Source organism: Anser brachyrhynchus (genome assembly GCF_964034855.1).
Source record: "Anser brachyrhynchus genome assembly, chromosome: 6".
Classification (NCBI taxonomy): domain Eukaryota; kingdom Metazoa; phylum Chordata; class Aves; order Anseriformes; family Anatidae; genus Anser; species Anser brachyrhynchus.
Window position 1 is genome coordinate 21049722 of NC_137700.1, and position 19312 is coordinate 21069033.

A 19312-nucleotide genomic window follows, 5' to 3' on the forward strand; every position below is an offset into this window, starting at 1 on the left:
GTAGTTATCTTGGTTTGCTGTTGCTCCTGAAAATAGGAAGTGTGAGTCGTATGCAGCTGCATGCCTCCAGAAGATTGGGACCCGCTTTAAAAAACGGCTGAAATGAGATCAGGAAGTCTTATTATAGAGCTCATGTGAGCTGGGGAGCTGCCTGGGTGAGTACCATGTAGGCTCTTCCACAAGTTTAACTCAGGTGCTCTCGGGAAAACGTGGCCCTTGCAGATCTCGGACAAATTCCTGAGTTAAGGTGCCGGAAGGACCATGCTGCAGGTGGTGCTGCTGCAGAAAGAGCTGTGTGCTTGTGCTCGTGGCAGTGGGACCTTGTGTTTCTGGCTCGAGTGTTTTTAAGTGTGTTTTGAGGGATGCCCTGCTACCTCAAAATACATGCTGTGCACGTGTGCTCCTCTTCTTTAGTGCTGCGACTTGGTGCAGGAGCACTTGGCATGTTTGTGTATTTGAAGCACGCCCTCCCTGGAAGGGCCATTACCAGGCTGCGAGTTTGCATTGGCTTCATGCTCAGGAGCCACACGTGTGTGTCATGGATGCTTCTGTCCTTATTATACCTTACCTGAAACATGTATGGCCTCATTATGAATCTCTTGAAATGCTAATTTTTGCTTATCTGCCTTAAAACAAGCAAATTAAACTGTGTTTCCTACCAGACAGGGCATGATAATGAGAATACCCCTAAATGACTAGAGCAGTAACGAGAACATATAAATGCCAGTCAGTTCTGAGCTGGCCAGATTCCGATTTCGTATTTCAGCAGTGCTGTGTGTATCCAAACAATGTGCAACTAAGGCTAGTAAGACAGCAGGCAATGTGTTGCAATGTTACTGTGTCAAAATAAAATGGCATGAACTGTCTTGAGATCAGGTCCGTTGAGTCATCGCTGCTTTGAAGATGAGCCTTTAAAAAAAAAAACAAACCCCTAAGTTGCCCAAGAAAGCCATTTTTCTGTGTGCCACTTTACTCTGTGTCAGAGATCTCAGCCTTTTTCCGAAAATAGTCTGTACCCTCCAGCTCCAGTGCACCCAAGTCCATGCTATTCGGCAATGTTATCACAGCACATTTCTGTAATCTTTGAGCAGTGTTGCCTTTTTGTATACTTCTGTACAGTGCAGTGCCTCTTACCCAGTTGCACTTAATTTCATTGATCACTAGCTCTTGCTGAGCCTACCTCATAAATTCAGAAATCATAGAATCATAGCATATCCCGAGTTGGAAGGGACCCACAAGGATCATCGAGTCCAACTCCTGGCACCACACAGATCTACCCAAAAATTCAGTGAATGGTAAATGGAAATATGTTTTTTCACCAGAAAACAAAGAATATAAAGCATCTTACAGTTAAACACATTTAACTTCACTTTCAACAAAGAGTATGAGGAAGAAGCAAAGGAGTACCACCAAAGGATACCTGTTCAATGGAAAAAAACAAACAAACAAAACATCTAATTAAAAAGAGAGACAGTTTATGATATTTTAAATCCCTTTTACTGGCTTTTTCCACCATTAGCATTCCTATCACAGAGAATGATCTTAAATTAAACAAACTGAAGAGTTTCTTTTTATAATTTTTATAATTATCCTTTGATCCAGTTAAGCATGTAAGTTATAAGCCTAAATTTAAGCACATTGACTTAAAAAGGATTATCTCAGGTATCTATACACTTAAGCGGCAAAAGTTTCAGTGGCCTTGACTTAAACATGGCTTTAAGATCATCAGATGAATTTGTCGTTGGCCTTGACATGTGTCATCCATTCATATAGACAGAGCCTAGCAATTTACTGAGTGTTGTGATCTGATCCAGAAAAATGCGTATTTTTTAATACTTTGTATTAGGGACTCAATGCAAGACAGTTTGCTGATTCAAACCATCCTTGTGCCTGTTCTGCTCATAAACATCTCTGACATGTTATCAATTCATGACAAGTTTTTTGTTTTTCCTTTTAGTCCTTAGTGTGGTATAGAGGCAAAATGATTAATATTTGACTATTAACCGAAATGCACATGCAAATAAGATGCTTTCTGAGCTTGAATCAGAACATCCAAATTCATTACAACATGCTAAAAATTGTCCTGTTTGAAGAATATTATGCGTCTGCTGGGTTAAAAAAAAGTAGAGAAGGAATTCAAGAGCCAAATGCGTTACGGAGCCTGGAGCAAGAGTCGCTGACTATTTTTTCACTTCTTTGTTTCATCTGACATTGAGGACTAAATATTTATTTGCTGCTTCTGGCATTAAGACTGAGAGCTTTCATTTGTAGGATCCTTTCTTGTAGAACCTGTTGACATTTGATCTCATCTCATGAATTGAGGATCCTGCTCTCAGAGCAGACTGGGTTTTATAAACAATTTCTCTTGCTGGAGTGCTGAAAGGTAAAACTTGAGGCTGTAGCACTGTTGTGCACCACAGCTCACTGGATTTTTTCTTCAGTGAGTATTTTCATGAATATTATTGAAAATAATACTTATATGCCTGGCTTTGTAGGTGGGGACGGCAGGCAGTCCCATTCTTGTAGTTTCTTTCTGTGGTGGCAGTAGAAGGAGTCTCAGGTAGAAAGATCTGGGGTTTTTACTCCCACATCCTGCTTTCCCTGCTCTGTGCACATGTACAGGATGATCTCCCTGATTCCCCACGTTGCCACTTCTACAACCCTTTATAGGCACGTGGATGATCTGAAGTGCATCTCAGACATGGATGAACAGGACAAGTTAGTACTCCTGTCTGTGCTGTTGCTTACCCCAGCTTTTGAAAACTGTGTCTGAATTGACCAAACAGTTTTGGGCAGAGGACGGCGTGGCGGAAGCAAGTTGCCTTGGCTACAGCTGCTGAACGCCTTGAGGGCGGCTGTGAGCTGTGTGGATGTGTGGCAAAGCAGCGTCTCTGAGGAACGACGCTGATCTGCTGGGTGTGTTTCATTTCATTGCCCTGTGGTCAGGCTCCATGCATGGCTGGAGCTCCGTCTTGCTGCGGTTGTGCCGCTTGTGGGCTCTGCTCAGGTAATTGGGAGCTCTGCATGGCAAGGAGCGTGCAGCTAGGTCCCCAAATAAAGCTGATGCCCGACAAAAATTAGTCGGTGAAGGGGTGGCAGTGATAGGGACAGGCGCTTTGACGCTGCTAATGGGACACATCAAGAGGCTGGCTTGGAAAAGATGGTACTTGTGTCAAACAGGTACCATGCGTCTGTCTGAGCACAAGAAGGGTGCATATAGTTGCTGCGGCATGCCAGCAGACCCTGGGTACTGTCTCTTCACGTTTGGCTAGCTTTTATCAGAGCCTGTTTAAAAGAAAATAAAATAGAAAAATAGAAGTTATGATCTCCCTGGAAGCACAGATTCCCGACGAACACTAATTTTTGTGATCTGTATGAAAGAAGGGGCTCTATTAAAACAACATGAAACGCCAATTGAAAATCCTCGTCAAATTGAACATGCTGAGCTTATTAACATTGTGCTTCAACTGAACAATATACAATTTTCTTTATCTCAAGAGGCAAACTGTGTCTGTTTCAGCTTGCTTTCCTCAAAGTATTTTGTGGTTAGCTCAGCAGAAGTACTGCCCGAGCTGGAGCAGAGGGGATGGCAGTCAGGAGAGATGGCCGAGGTGCCGGGGGTGCTTCGGGAGCGTTTTCTGGGCCATAGAGTTAAGAAGCAAGTCACCAGGTGAAGAGCAAACTGGCACTTCGCTGTTAGCCTGGCTAACGATTTTGGGGATTGATTGGTGCTGCTACAGGGGGAGCTCCCAGTTCACCCCACCGTCCTGTTGCATGAGCAGAGGGCCCTGCGTTTAACCCAGGTACCGTCTGCTCTGAGCCTCAGGGATGAATGTTGGACAAAAGCATATTAAAAGGAAATAATTTGTTGGTTTAGGCCACAGAGGCAGAGAACATAGCAATTCCTTGGACAGTTCCCCCCTGGCCCCAGTGCCTAATTGCTAAGGTTGTTTTAAAATATGTTGCCTGACTTTAAATCTGTTTTCAGCTCTTATGTATTGATTGTCAGACTTTCTCGTAGATTAACTTAGTACCCAGTATTTTCTTGCAAAGTACATACACGCTGTAATCAAGTCACTCGTTGATTGATAACTTAGATAACCTTTTTGACAGCTGAAGGTTTTCAGTCCTTTAGTATCTTAGCTTTGAGACTGTGAGAGCTGTTGAATAACTTCTTGCTTTCTTCCTCCTGCTGCTTCTGCTGACTTCTGTTGCTTCTATCTGTTAGGGCACTTGGGAGCCCTCACTTGTCCCCACCATACGCTTCCCATTGCCTTGCAAGCACCAGGGGGAAATGGGCAGCCGTCCTTGCTCTAGGAAGGATGGATGTGAACACACCAGCACTATTTCAACTCTGTGCCTGGTGCCAGCAGGCCAGGCACCTGCCTTTCCTACTGCAGGAAGAAGCTGGTGCTGCCATCAGCACCTTGGGGACAGAGCTGCCCCCAGGGTGTGATGTGCTGCTTCTTCTACACGGCCCTCAACAGGCGCTGTGGAGGTATTAGCCCTTCTCCTGAAGTGCTGCCCTGGTGTGTTGTCATATTAGACCCCTTCTATTAATGTTATTTTTTTTTCCTGTTTTAGCATATAGAATCAGTCACAGCACGGTTTGGGTTGGAAGGGCCCTTAAAGCCCCCCCTGCCCCCAGCCCCATCCAGCCTGGCCTTGGGCACTGCCAGGGATGGGGCACCCACAGCTCCTCTGGGCAGCCTGGGACAGGGCCTCACCGCTCTCAGAGTAAAGAATTTTTTCCTGATACCTAACCTCAGTCTCCTCTCTTTTAGTTTAAAGCCATTCCCTCTGCCCTCCTTTTGATCCTGACTCATCAGCTCCCTGTCAGCCATGCCAGTGAGATCACAGCCCCTCAGCCATGTGTGCATGCCTCTTGTTTCCTTTCTTCAGCGTTCATGGTGGGTGCATTTGGGCATGTATGTTTAGAGGAGGAGCAGAAAACCCCTTGCAAATCTGTAATTGTGTTCTGATTGGAGTCGCTCAAAACCCGTATCAGTGCCAAACATATTTCTGTGCCAAACAAAGTAACCTAGCAACTTTGCCCTTGAAAATATTTCCATTCAGTAAGATACAGTCAAGAAAGACACTTTATATGTGTTGGCCGAGCACCTGAAATGGTCAGGTTCTTATCTGTCTTTGTAGCTGTTACCATGACATAGAAGAGGAGTGGTGCTGCTCTGAAGGGACATGGGAACAGAAACAGGGGCTCTGTGTGACACTAGGTGGTGCTCCATATCCACACGGGCATCAGAGTGCTTGTGTCGCTCCTGCTAATTCCTTTGGCAGTGTTTAAGGCTCTTAATCTATATTGGGTTTAGTCCTGATCAGGTAGGACAGTGTTTGTTATTCTGGAAAAACTGGTAGGATTCCAGCTTAAAGACTCAAATGAGACCACTCGAAGTCTATCCTATTATCTGTGAGTCTTAAAGTACTTTTTGAATATTAACTGACTTTGTTGGGTGACAGTGAAGCTAAGTGAAGAATATATCCACTTTATGGATGATTAAAGCACCGCTAGATTTATTGACTGCTGGGAGTCGTGCAGCGAGGCAGTGACAGGGCTGGGAATCCAATCCAGGAGCGCTGGCTTGCACTTCCCTTTCTGTCGCTTAGGTAATGATTCATTTGACTACAGGTTTTTGTAAATAGCACTAGAACTGGGTGCTAGCGAAGAAATTAAGGGAAATCATTGTTCAAAGTGATGAATGTGTTAGCCTAGGTGTGACTGTCATGGTTTTTGGCGTTAGCTGGATATAGCTGTGTAGTCCCTGATTTAACGGCTGTGATCTGCAGTCTGGCTGTACCTGGCAGCACCCACAAGCAGGGAATCCCCAGATTTCCCTTTCTCTCCACCAGCAATCTCTCATTGCTTTTTCTCATATTGGAGCTTGTTGCCCACCCTGTGGTAATACAGAGCAAGCTGTGACAGGTAAAGGAGGACTTCCTGGTGCTGCCTGGCTCCTTCTAGCCCACTTCTGTGGTCTCTGAAGGTGCCAGAGCTTGCTCTCAGGCCACAAAGAGGATTGTTTTTGCCAACCCATCTCAACTGGGGCTGTGTCCAGACCCACTGCCTTAGAGCCACAGCACTTGGATGCCTGTCTGGAACCCACCGAGCACCTGCTGTAGCTGCATGACTGGGGTGGCAGTGCTGCAGCGGGTGAGCTTAACTCAGAATTAATTCTTTTGGCAGTTCAGAGCAATCATCTGTTTGAGTTTGCCTAGATGACTGCCCTTAAGATGCTTCCCATCTGCTAATGACACTTTGGAGTCTGATGCACTTGCTCATAGCACATTATTATCCCAAAAAGCTGCATGTTGCATATTTCCAATGCAGGGGTCAGCATGTGCTGCTGCTGCGGCTTAAGATTTTTTAAGTGGAATTTTTAGGTAAATGAACAGCACAAGTTACCAAACATACCATATCAAATGCTTCATAGATCTGTTTTCTTCCCCAGCTCCTTGTTATAAATTGACTTAAACACTATTGAAGGCTTCTTGGAGGCTAACAGTGTAGGAGATAGAGCTTGGAGGTGTTGAGAGAGATAAAAGGTGAAATTATAATGAGCAGGTGAGAAATGTAGTGGCTTTGTTATGATTATTTTGCTACATACATTTCCTTGCTAGTTGAACTGAAGACATGATTTCTGTCCTTAACAGTTCTGTCCAGATTTCCATGTGAGATTACGGTGAGGGAATAAATACAAGCTTTAAAGGACCACAAAATGAAAAATGGCTTTATAAAGCAGTATGGCCCTGGAGTTCAGTGGTAATTTTTTCTGTGCAAGGCTATGGATACTTAGTGTAAATGACTTGATGAATGGTGATTATTGTATCAGTCCAATTTCAATGCAGATGTATGGACATCCTGTTCCAATGTCATCGCAGTTGTGTTACAAGTGGAAATTCCACTGCACTGTTTGAGTGACTCTTTGGAGGCTGTGCTAATCCAATTACTGCGATGCAATAGGATGTAGGATGATAGTTTCAGCACAGATCTGTAGATGCACTGTGATTTCATATCACTAGATCGTTTCACATCATTTAATATAAAGAAAATCAAGCTAAAAAGCTATCTTAATGACACTGGGCTCAGTACACAAATTAGTGATGAGAGGAGCCAAAGGCTGCAAGATGCTGTGACGTTAGCGGGACTGTATTGTCCCTGTTGCCTTGTGGCAACTGGAAGCTCCTCGTGGAGTTGTGAAACAGCTTTTTTGGGTGTAGCTTTTCTTATTTAGTGCAAAGCTGCAGTCAGAGCACAGTTTGGACTCACTTGTGTGGCTTGCAGGCATCACAAAATGGTGTGGGTGCCTGTGCTCGTCAGCAGAGCTGGCCAGCCCATCCTGAACACATAAGAGGGCAGGAGCACAGGGACAAGGCATGGGAAGTGGCTTTTGAGAGAAGAGTGAGTTAGTGCTACAGAAAGAGCCACTAAGGGTAGGTGTCAGGAAAATGTTTCTGGGGGTGAGGATAGAGGAATAGATACTGTGGCTTCTTCTGACCTCCAGAGAAGGGATTATTTGCACTTCTCCGTTTCTTGCCTGTCCTCCTCCCCTGGTTTACCCATCTCTGCCGTTGATGTTTCTCCTCGGACACTTCCCTGTCGGATTACATTTGACACAGATAAGGCTGACCACCCGAACCTCCCTCCTGCTCCCTGGCACAGCCGACAGTGCTGCTATCTTACCTGTCATTCAAGCAGGCAACCTGTGGGTCACTTGTGTCCTCTGGATATATAAGCTTCTTAATCCTATTGCTTCTTCTCTAACTCCTCTGCAATCACCTGCCTTTTATCATCTCTTCCTGTGTGGCCAAAATTTTTTGGTTTGTGCAGGGTTAATCATCAGCAGGGAGCTTGCTTGAGACAAGCAGCCTCTGATCCTCTGACTCCATCCTACCTCCTCCACCTTATTTCTTTGTTCTGATTCCTTGCAAACACCTTCAGATGGCTGCTCTTAATGCAGCTATGAGCTCGGGATCAAAACGGCATCTGCATCTATGCCCTAAATGGTCCTGTTCAGTACAAGTTGCCCAGGTTTCAGAGTGGGTTTTAAGCCCAGGTGTTGTACCTGCTGTCCTCTGGAGAGAAGGCTGTAAGAAGACTTGCCTCGTAAACAGAAAGTTCCTTTCCTTTTGACTTTTCATTTGTTGCCTTTCTTCCAAGGAGCAGACGTAGACTGTCATAGCAGCAGATTAATTCCATCCCTACTGAATTTTTGCCTTGCGTCAAAAAAGACAGCTGCTGCTGTCTCTTACTGTCTTGAAGATTATCGAATGGGTCTTCTGCCTGCTTCATAAAAGAAGATATCTGCAAAACAACATCACTTTCTTCTAAAGGAAAAAGAACGTTTGCATGGGAAATGATTTCATTTTTCTTGCTTTTTCTGCATTTTCAGAAGTTTTTTTCCCCAAGGCCTCTGCTTGCAGGGGAATATAGCAGCCGTGATGTTTTTATCCTTGACAAATCAGACCTTGGGTAACAACATAAAGCCAGAAGATAGCAGGGTCATTCTGAGACTTCTGACTTGATAAGGCCACTTATTTCATGAAAATCATGGCAGTATTCTGTATACTTCAGTGCTAACACTTTCCAAGTGATATTATGGAACTGGCCAACCCCTGGACAGGTGGTGTGGGTAACTATAGGGTTTCAGTACTGCTTGAATCAATCGAGAATAGGACTTGTTTGGAAGAGGGACTGCATTTCCTCGCTGAGATTTCTGCCCAGCAATTAGCACAGTGTGACCCGGCCTTCACGGGAGATATGGGAAAGCAATACAATGGAATAAACCTATAATGGAGGAAATCACTCCTGCTTTTGACACCTGGGGGGCAGTCATTACTGCTTTTAGGGTTGATTGGTACTCCTCTCACTCTGCTAGTGAACACTTTGTGGGGAATTTCAGCGGCTTTCTCCCCAGCTCCAGTTGCTGGATGCCTCTGATCGTATTGCACAGGCTCGATGTGGCTAATGCTCTGTGCTCTGTTGCTGAAATTGAGCAAAACCCTGAGCCTGCAGCCCTCCCTTAGCACGTGCTCCCTCCTTACGCCACCAGTAACGTGGTCTTGTGCAGCTCCTCACGGGGAGGCACTGGCCACAAAAGGCTGCAGTAAAGCAAATGTAGTAGCAGCTGCTCAGCAGGGGAAATCCAATTGCTTTGCACTGGGCGACTATAACTAGTGTGATACTTCTCAGCGCTGCAGAGACGTTGATTTCCTTCCCTTTAAGGCGGCCTCAGTCACTGTGGTCCCTTCGCACAACACTCCTGCCCCTCTGGCTTGAGATCTCTTGGAGTTGGGGCAGGTGTTGAGAGGAGGAGGATGGATGTGTCATCAAGGAGAAAGTGTAGCAGAGATGCAAACGTATTAAAATAACACTGCAAATTAAAAAACAAATATGGCTTTAAGAGTATGATCCTATGGAAAGTGAATAAAACAAGTAATAGTAGGAATGCTCAGGGAATTGGTAAGCGGAGGCATCTAACTGAAAGATAACAGGAGTGAGCTAATAAGGAAAGCACGTAGGGGAGAGAACTTAAGCTCTTCCTCAAGGAAGTAAAAAGAATTATGGGTGTCAGAAATGAAAATGCAGTTTTCTGACTTGGCACGGTCTGTACACAAGGTTGCCACTAATAGCTTTTTAACACAAGTACTGTAGTATTGGGCAGCGTAGGATACTGGGCCATGTAGTAAAAGTTTGTGTCCCTCTTTGCTTTGTCATGTTTGTCTCTAACTTAACTAGAAAGTGGTTAGATTGTGATTTCTACCTAGCACAAATTCAGATCAGCAAAGATCAGAAATGGCAATTCAGGGCTACGTTACCGAATTGTATCAAGGTGAATGCATAAGGTTATTTTCTGGAGTCCTCACTGCTTAAAGCCATTTGGCATTGGCTCTTGTTTCATGCTGTTAAACAATGTGTTATTAAAACTGTGCCTGTAATTAACATCCAATTCAGCTTGATTGCAAGTTTCCTCTTCTGCCTGCCTACTGTCTCTTTAGAGTTCTCTCCTTACAGCACCAGGCCCAGCAGAGCACAGCTTGGCTAAAATAATAGGGAGAGACATTGTTTCCTTCGCCGATATAAAAATGTTCAAGCTGTCTGTTAGATGTACAGCGCGCTCACCGGGGTGTCTCAGTCTTTTGCAAGGAGGCAGCAAGCAGAGGAATCTGGTCAGCGCTTGGTGTTGGCAGTGTCGCTCTCCAGCAAGACCCCAGCAGGGATGGAAAACATCCCCGGCTGCCGCAGCGACGTGGGGGACTCATCCTCACTGCTGGCTCATCCTCTGTCACGCCGAGGATCCCCGCAATGCTCTGGTCTCTGTGCTGCATTAACGAGGTTCTTTCTGTCCTTTTCCCTTCAGAAAAGATGTTTGGGCAGCTCTCAGGTCTGTCTTGGTAAAGCATCTCTCTAACCTGTGCAGAATTTGCTAGTTCAGTGGAGGTCCATTACCCTTCAGTGTTGCTTTCATGTGCAGAAATGCTTCCTGTAAAGCCTCTATTAGCTGTGATTTAGCGGTTATTCAACGGCGCTGTTTTGAGAGAACCTCTGCAATGCGGGAAGTGATTTCTTCTCAGTTTGACACATGAAATAAAAAGAACTTCTTTGTGCTGAATGACTTGGACTCTGCCACGTTAATGAATAGCTAATCCAGGTCCAGAAAGTAAAGCCCTGGAGCTGCTGCCTTACATAAATGGAAAAAGGTTGCTAAGTACTAAAAAGAGCGTGGCTTAGAAGTTGCATACAGTTAGACCTGTTTGTGTCCCTGTTACCTGTTGGGGCCTTAAAAATAAGGATTAAAAACTTAGTGCATGGCACAGCATGAAAGGCAAGTCAGCTGCAGGAACAAAGAGTGAATAACAAACATGGTGTGCTGTCAGGATTCAGTAAGTAAATAAGCTCAGCCTAGGTACAGCTGAATTAATTCAGCAAGCCCCATCCCAGAATAATGACTGTCTGCACGTGTTCCAAATGAGGTGGAGAAAAAGCCAGGTGTGTGAAGCCCAGATAACGCAGAAATAGGGTCAGCAGAAAAAAAACACCGAATGCAGTGCCTCCTTTGCAAGGCAACGTAGGGAGAAAGTGCTGTATTAGCTTCAGCCTCCTTGGCCACAGCGTACCCGAAGCTGCCCGCGGTGATCCAGTGCCATGGGATGACAAGTTTGTTGCTTGGGGCGAAACGAGGATGGCAGTGTGCATCTTCCTTTGTAATGTGCAGCCTTGATAAAAGGGGGAGGTGTTCTGCTGTTACCTGAACTTTGTTGTAGAAGCTGCAGGAGTGTGATTCTTTTTTTCCTGGCTATTAATTCAGTGCAGAAAAGTCGCTTTGTCAATATTTACTTTTCAATCCTGAGCTATAGGTGCTTTTGCCAGAGAAGTGCTGGCAAGGGAAGAAGGGAACGCTAGCTAAGATGCTGCCATATGGGCTCCCTGGGGTATGTTTCACACAAAGGATGCCTTAAGTGCAGTCCTCCAAATGTCCTGCGTCTGCTGTTGGAGTGTGAGCTCTCTTCTGCGCAGTGAGGGGGCCAGAGCTGGGGTGGCTTTGCTCCTCTTGTCCCCATTGTTTTCCCCTATAACTGCGGTGCTGCGAGCCCCAGCTATGAGCTGAGCAAGCAGGCTTGTAGTGCTTCCTTGTGCTTCTGTAACATGCCCCTGAAGGGGAGTCTAATTTTGAAATTAGGATTGATTGCTTTCCCTGGGAGCTTTTTTCCTTCTTTTGGGAAGTAAAACCAGTCGTGTTTGCTCATTTCCTCGATTCTTTCTCTTTTTCTGCTTTAAGAGAATTTAGGTGTGGATGGTTCACTACCAGAGTTGAGTTGTTCTGGCTGAGTTTTACTTTCCCTGAAACTTGCACATTTTGATTAACAGTGGGAGTTTTTTTTTTTTGTGGGACCCCAGAGTGGTTATTTTTGACTCTCTGAATTTATTCAGAAGGGGTGTTATGCTCCAAGGGATGACTCGGGCACGTAACTTCTGACACTGCTGAGTCTTTGTCTCCTACCCATGTTGTGTTGGGGAAGGATCTCCCCGGGCCCTTTTCCTGGATTTCAGGAGCTGGAGGAGCCCTTCCTGCAACTGAAGGGGTAAGAGATGATGGAACCAAGCTGGACATTGCCCGTGGCACCACTGATTTCTCAGCCAGTTGCTTTCAAACACGAGCTGCTTTCAAGTTTGTATTTCAGAAAGCAAATTCTGTGGCTTTGTAGGTGAAAACTCACAGGAAAAGCTCCCCCAAAATCATTTATTGCGTTGCTGTGCATTTGGTTTCGTTCATGTAAGGTGCACTAGACTTGCATAAGAAAGGAGAGATGCCTTAATGAATCGGGAGGAAGTGAGGTGTTTTTTTTTTTTTCTGAAAAAGTCTTCCAGATATTCAGGAGCAAATAAATTTGAAACTGTTTGACTCGTTTCACCCCTGATGAAGGCAGAAGTGGCAAAATGCATACGTCCTGGGTGTAGAGCCTGCTCATCTGTAGGATCTACTCTGTTCCAATTAAGGGCTCAGCGAGGAGCCTGACCTGCAGTTGGGAGGTGCTTATTAAGTTCCTTTGGTCTCAGCCACTCGCTGTGATAATGCAGGATAAAAATTTTACTTAAAGGCTAATAAGAAAACATTCTCATTGAAAACTTTGATGCTATATCTTCAGAGCAGTTGTGAAATTTCTAATTTAATGTGCAATGAATAATCTAGTTCCTTGTTTGAAACTTCAGACTTTCCTTCCGCGCAGTTTCATGCATCGCCTGTCTGATGCCTCTCATGGCAAATACAAAGAAAAATGTCCCTCTCTAGTTGAGGGAGAATTAAGAAATGCCAAGGAGAAGGTCAGACGGCTGCCAACACTGGTAATGAATAAAATCAGGAAGGTGGAAGGGTAGACAGAATATCAAATGTCTGGCGGGAAGTGGCATTGGTAATTTTGTTGTTGAAATGAGCTGGGATAAGATCAAGCCCTCTTTGAGGCAGTCGATGGAGGTCAGTACCTCCGCTGGGGCCGCAGGGAAGGGTGGCAGTGACCGTAGGGCAACGACGGAAAGCCCTGCGAGCAGGGCGGGAAGGGCCATGCGTCAGGAGGATGCTGTGAATAAATGGGTACGCTGAGTCTGGCAAGTCAGGAGCAAGCAAGTCCCAGGCTGTGGTGAGAACCAACTGGAAAGGAATGAAAAATAATTCTACTTTAAATGTTTGAGGTGAGACGCAGTCTGAAATGAAGGCAGAAGTATGTTGTCTAGACAGATGTTCCTATTGAATATCTTCACAAATAAAAGATATTCAGATATTGTTTTAAAAACCTCAGGCTCCAACTTCTACAGTCCAGTCTGTTTTCTCGAACTATTGAAATTAAACCCAAAAATAAAACAGCACAACTTGTGTGAATAAATTCAGCTGACCTGATTCCATCAGTAAGGATTTGATCAAACTGTTATGCTCATCTCTCTGTGAATCAGATCAAGTCAAATATTTTACTGTGCCTGAGTGTGGACTCAGGACGGTGTTTTGCTGCATAGATACTGATGAAATTCTTTAAATATTTGTCATCTTGATACTGTGTGCAGCTCAGCTCCTCCTGCCCTCAGGGAGGGAAAGCTCCTGACTATTTTGAGTCAATTAATTGGTGCTTTGGCAATGATTATTTCTACCACCTCTGGACAGTACAAAGTATTTGTTGTTTTTGCATAGGTGGGGAAAAAAATGAGAAGAAACAACTGCAAAATAGTTTCTGAAAAGAGCGTGGAAATGAATCATTACCAGCTCAAATAGCACTGTCAGTGATGCTTGTTTCAATTGCAATGTAGTAAAATTAATTTCTACATTTAAGAGAAGAATTAATGGTGTAAACTGTTATGCATTAGTGTTATAATGATGTTTTAATGGCTGGAACCAACTTATTAGAAAGCACTTACTTTACCAAGTGTGGTCTAAAATCAACAGGAGATTGAATACAGCCATTAAGACTAAATGTGTTATGTGAAGTCGTGGCATTTAGCTTTTATTTTTGAATTGACAGTTTTATTGACTTATCAACAAATAAAATATTAGGAATAGATTAATATCCCTTATCACTGCAGGCTCACTGACTTTATGAATTTAACCTCTGGTAAAATGGTCTCTGCATGATTGCAGGTTTGCTCACAGAAGTGAAGGATGCTTGTTGGGCTTCTTTAGGACCAGGAGAACTTGGTGCAGCGGGTTCCCATTGGGTTGTATACGCTGCTTCCAAACCCTGTGCCTATGGAAATGCAGCGGGCTGCTGGGAACCCAGGAGCAAAGCTGTTTAAATCAGATGAACGGCAAAACAGATATGCCCTGCTTTTTTAGGTGCTTGCTGTAGTCTTCAGATAAAACAGTACAGATGCAGAATTTACAAAGAAACTGCTGAGCAAGCACAGTAGCTCTATGCTGTAAGGCTTCTTACTGCTGCTGTCGTTAACCTGTAACGCGAGACCTGGTGGCTCAGACCGGAGCAGCCAGCTTACAGGTGGGCAATGCACAGCATGGCACACGCAGTGCCACAGCAGTTCTTCGTAAGGGAACAGACTCAATATTTAATTCTTTCTGTCACCAAAGCATTTCAGTTCGTATCCTCCCTCCCCCAATTAAATAAGTACATTAATTCTCATTACTGAGCAGTAAACTCAATCAGCACTAGGCTCTCAGTTCTGTAAGCTGCTTAACCTCCGCACCTCAACATCTCATGGAGAGCAGGGCAGCAGGAGAAGTGACTTTGGTTCAGCGTCTCCAGCGAGTGGTGCAGTGGTTGCGGAGAGGAGGAGGAGGAAGATGATGGTTCCAGAGCGGTTCTGCCTTGCTCCAGGTATGTTATATTGTATGGTACGTGAAGGTGCAAGATGGTGTCATGGATCAGCATCACTCCGTGTAAGTTAAAGGTGTCTCGCTCATAGTGATGTTTCAGGCACTGCTTTCTCCTGGGTAAACTTGGTCTTGCATGATGTATTAAAATAGAATAAAAATAGCCTGCCCTTCTCATATTCTAAGAATAATAATAGTGGTTCAGGCAAGACTCTGAAGTACGGTCTAATATAATCTTCACTGCATCTACTAAACGTGACCTGCTTTTGAATACTAATTTGAAAGGGAACAAAAAAGAGCTCAAGTTGGAGCCTGCCTGCTCAGTTTATTGTTTAAATGATCGGAGGACGTGAGGGATATAGACACAGTAAATCCTGAGGTAATTTTGAGCACTTCTCTGGCTGGTGGTTAGGGTTTTATTACCCATATTTAGAAGAGATGGGCAAGGGATTGAGTCACCCCTAAAGGCGTTGCCACCACAAGGTGGTTACATACCACTGTGTCCGACTTATTTTGATGCAGGTAATGATCCAAAAACATCGAGCCTGTTCAGGTGCCTGTCTGTAGGGCTTGCTCATGCACAAGCTGACGCAGAACATAAAGGTTTAGCCAAAGACTTTGGCTTGGAATCCAGGCACAGGAGCAGACTGCTCCCTCACTGTCCCACTGGGCTGCCTAGCACTGCGGGTGGCACTTGGTTTAACAACGAGGCTTTATGTCCCTGCTTGCCTTGGGGAAAAATCCTGTCCTCCTCTGGATAAGAGGCAGTAGAAGGGATGTGATCTCTCCAACCTCCCTAGATCTGGGGGAATTAGGCTCCAAAATGTAGTGTGGAGCGAAAATTAAATGCTCTGAGAGCTTCAGCCTGCAGCCCAAGGGCTGAGAGAAGACTTGAGGTATGAATCTCCCCCAAGGGAAACCTTACAGAAAACCTGTCTGGTAAAGTGATGTGGGGTAAGGAAATGTCTGAATCAACCATAAATTAGGCTTATTTCTCCTTTTATTTATGTCTTCATGGAAGATACAGGTCTTGTAATGGCCCTGCCTGGTTGGGACCTTGTGGTTACCGGCTTTCTGGTAGCGTGTAACTTGCGGTTGAGGTGGCTTTAAGCAAACTCAGTACTAAGGGGGCTCCCTTCGCCTCCTGTTGGGATGAATCTGGAAATGGGTTGTGTGTGTCCCGTGAAAAACACTTCCAGTCCCTGCATCTGAGCTAGCTGGGTCAGACCATGCAGGGAGGTTCCCTGACTATGCCAGGAGGGAAGGAAATGGGCCAAGATAGGGGTATTTTGCCTTTGTTAGGGATTTTAAACCTCTAAGAGCTCTCCTTGCCTAGTTTTTATGGTTCTGGATGATTTAATAAGGGTAAACATTTACATATGTCTGTGCAGCATCTTCGGCGTTGTCTGCTAATGACCTGTGATTCCACAGCCATGAGAAGGTTGTCGGGAAGCAAGACCAGGCAGCCATCTCTGATTTTAGTTGCACATAAATGTTTGTTGAGGGCTCTGACTTAGTGCTTATCAGCAGCCCTCATCTCTCCAATTCCATTGTTTATTGCTGGTATCAAGTGTTGTTGATAATCCCCTCTAAAGGCAAGTGGGGAGCTGGCAGCCTTTTGATATAAATTTATGGCAGACTTGTTCCAGAAATCCAGTATTTAATATGCTGGTGCCAAAGGTGCTCTAAAGAGAGAGGTGTTGACGTTGTTTTTCTTTTAACTGTGTCAGAAACTTAAATTGCAATTTATTGTGCATGTAGCCTATCTCCTGAAGAGCAGATGGTCCCCTGCGAACTGACAGTGAGCAGGTTCTCTGTCTTGCTCTTTTGTTTCTTCACCATATGCCTTTTGAAAATAAAAAAAAAAAAAAAGAAGATAAGTAGTGCTTGTTTGGGTTTGTTATACTGGCAGTGAGCCACTTTGCTGTCTCTGTTCTCCTTTTAAGCTCAGGGTGCTGGAGGTGCCGGCTCTGGTTGGTGTTTTTCCATCTTGCATTGTGTGGTGTGACGTTCGACAAGATGGATCTTCAGAGGCGCCTCTTGATCAGCACTGTGCTCGAGCACCTCTGTTCTTGTGCACCCCCGGGCAGGAAGGTTGCCTGAGCTGGGGCAGATATTTCTAGACCCATAGGAAGGGAGTAAGTTGGGGTCCAGGTTGATCTCTCCGTAGCCCACTGGGGTGGTGGTGGTCTTCAAGGGAGGATGCAAAAACTTGTTCATAAGAGTTCCTGCAAATGGAATGGGAATGAGGTGTCGCTGCCTGGGGTGGCAGAGGCTCAGAGGGAGAAGTGAATGGAGTAGGTAAACCAGTTGCTCTGTGAATTAGGAAAAAAGATGAGGGAATCATTTGCTGATTTTAAACTCAGCATAAATACTTAAGTTTATTAATATATAATTAGTATCTGGCAAAAAAAAAATGTCAGGAAAGAAAACAAACAATGGAATTGTACTTGTGTACATGTGACAGTGAGTTACCAGCAATAAATTCCATTAATTTCGTGAGCAATGGGAAAGAAGAGATTATTATTTCTATTACCCGACAAAAGAGAAACCTTTGCAGCTTCATTGAAAGCCTGTTGAAAAAGAAATAAACATGTAAATGGTGCCAGGGAATCATTAGCTGGTGGTGATAAATATAATAAGAGGCATTAGCGCGGAAATGGCAACGCTAGCAATTTGTATGCATTAAATTTTCTATGAGGCCTGTCGTAATTCAGGGAAAGAAAATGATGGCACGGTACCAGAGGACAGTGCTCTTGCTGGGGACGTGCGGTGTGGTGCCAGCATCGTTTTATAGCCATGGGGCCCATCAACATGTTACAGCTTAGATGGAAATTCTTCATGCTTAAGTATGTCAGGTCATGCTGGTAAAATAAGCTTGGATAATTGCTTTGAAGCAGAGAGGTGTGGTGAGGGGGTTCTGAGATCATTTGCAGAAGAGAAGAGGACAGTGAATTTTGGAAGAAAAATAGCCCTGTAACAGAAATGTGACACGTGTGTGTGAGTCCTGCTTTCAGGACTGACATTGTTCAGCTGCCTGAACAATGAGAAAGGGTGTGTGCCAAGCCTGGCGTTTGGTGCCCAGATGAAATAGGTGTGCACACAACCAGGTGAGAAATGCACACGAATCACGCTAAATGTTACTCTGTGCATAGAGAAATGCATTGCAGGTGAGCTTTTGTCTCGTCCTCCTTTCCTCTGAAAGCGCCTTGGATGGAAAGCTCCCCTCTAGAAACCCAGTCACAGAAGCGGTTTGCATGCTGCTGGCATTGTGTGTATTAAACAAAATAGCCATGAGCTGCTCTGTGTTTCATGCAAACCTCCTGGCTTTCACCAGGCATTACCTTCAGGTTGTTCCACTGTCATCTGCCACGTTTAAACGGAGCCACTGAGCCTCTGGGTTTGGAGGCATGGCAGGGATGCAGCCTCTTGCATATGTGGTTCAGGTTCTTTTATTATATAATAAAAAGCTGTTCATGTTAAATTACATAGTCTGCTTCAGCACCTCGACGTACGGATCTTGGAATTACAGAAGCAAAACAAATGTCTGATTTATACCCCCAGAAGCACAGTGACTGTCTTCGTGTTCAATGCCAGGTAATACGTTTAATAACATTCGTTGATGGAAGATAACATTCTCTTCTGTCTTGCTTCCTACTTTGAAAAACGTCCTTTATTTCTTCAGAGTTCAGCTTTTTCCTATAAATCCAATATAAGTGAGTGAGTTGTCTGATGGAGAAAAGCAACAAGGTTATAGTTAGAATTGCTATTCCACGCTGGAAAGACGAAGTTATTTTTTATCATTATTTTACATTAACAAGGGTAACAAATGCGAGTCATAGCATGAACTTACTAGGGACAGTATATTTTAGACAGCACACTTTACACTTCCATTACAGTGTTTTTAGCATTTGTGTATTTTTTTTTGAGTCATTCGGAAGGAGTAAAAGCCCTGTGCTCAAGCAAGTTGCTGGATATAATCATTAGACTTGAATTTTCTGTACAATATGTGGGTCAAATTTTGTAAATCAAGAATATTTATGGTGTAAGATTTTAAGTCATTATCCAGTTAAAGCATTTTGCTTACAGCGAGGGAAGAAAAGAGCATCCATGCAGGATGCTATTTAGTGTTCTGCACTCGTTGAAGACAGAAGCAGAAGAGCAAAAGTGGAAATTCAGGTTCTCAGACCATTACGTTTAGGTGTTAGAGATCTAATAGATCATTTTTTTTAAATCTAATCTGGAAATGAATTCAACTTTCCAAGCCTTATCTAACAAAAACAAATTGTAACGCATCCTTTCCAAATGTGCAACAATCTTAGGGATCAGATGAAGCTTTCTTTAAGTTTTAACTTTGTAAATTGCAGCTGTTATGATAGCGCATCTTAAAACTTGAACAGGATCACTTCGGAAGAAAACAAATACTGAGCTGCCACTTGTCAGCTCTGCCCCATTCCTGCTTTTATACTTCAAGATGTCAGTGGTGC

The 19312-nt window shown here is 44.3% G+C and overlaps 1 protein-coding gene across 18 annotated transcripts in view; it reads left to right on the plus strand.

Moving 5' to 3' along the window:
• LOC308197640 (uncharacterized protein) overlaps positions 1-19312 on the plus strand; it is a 628187-nt gene that overhangs the window by 14326 nt on the left and 594549 nt on the right. For all 18 annotated transcript variants that reach the window (XR_013953160.1, XR_013953161.1, XR_013953162.1 and 15 more), the window contains exon 2: positions 5-155. The gene's annotated coding sequence lies outside the window, so the exon portion shown is untranslated. The remainder of the gene's footprint in view (positions 1-4; positions 156-19312) is intronic.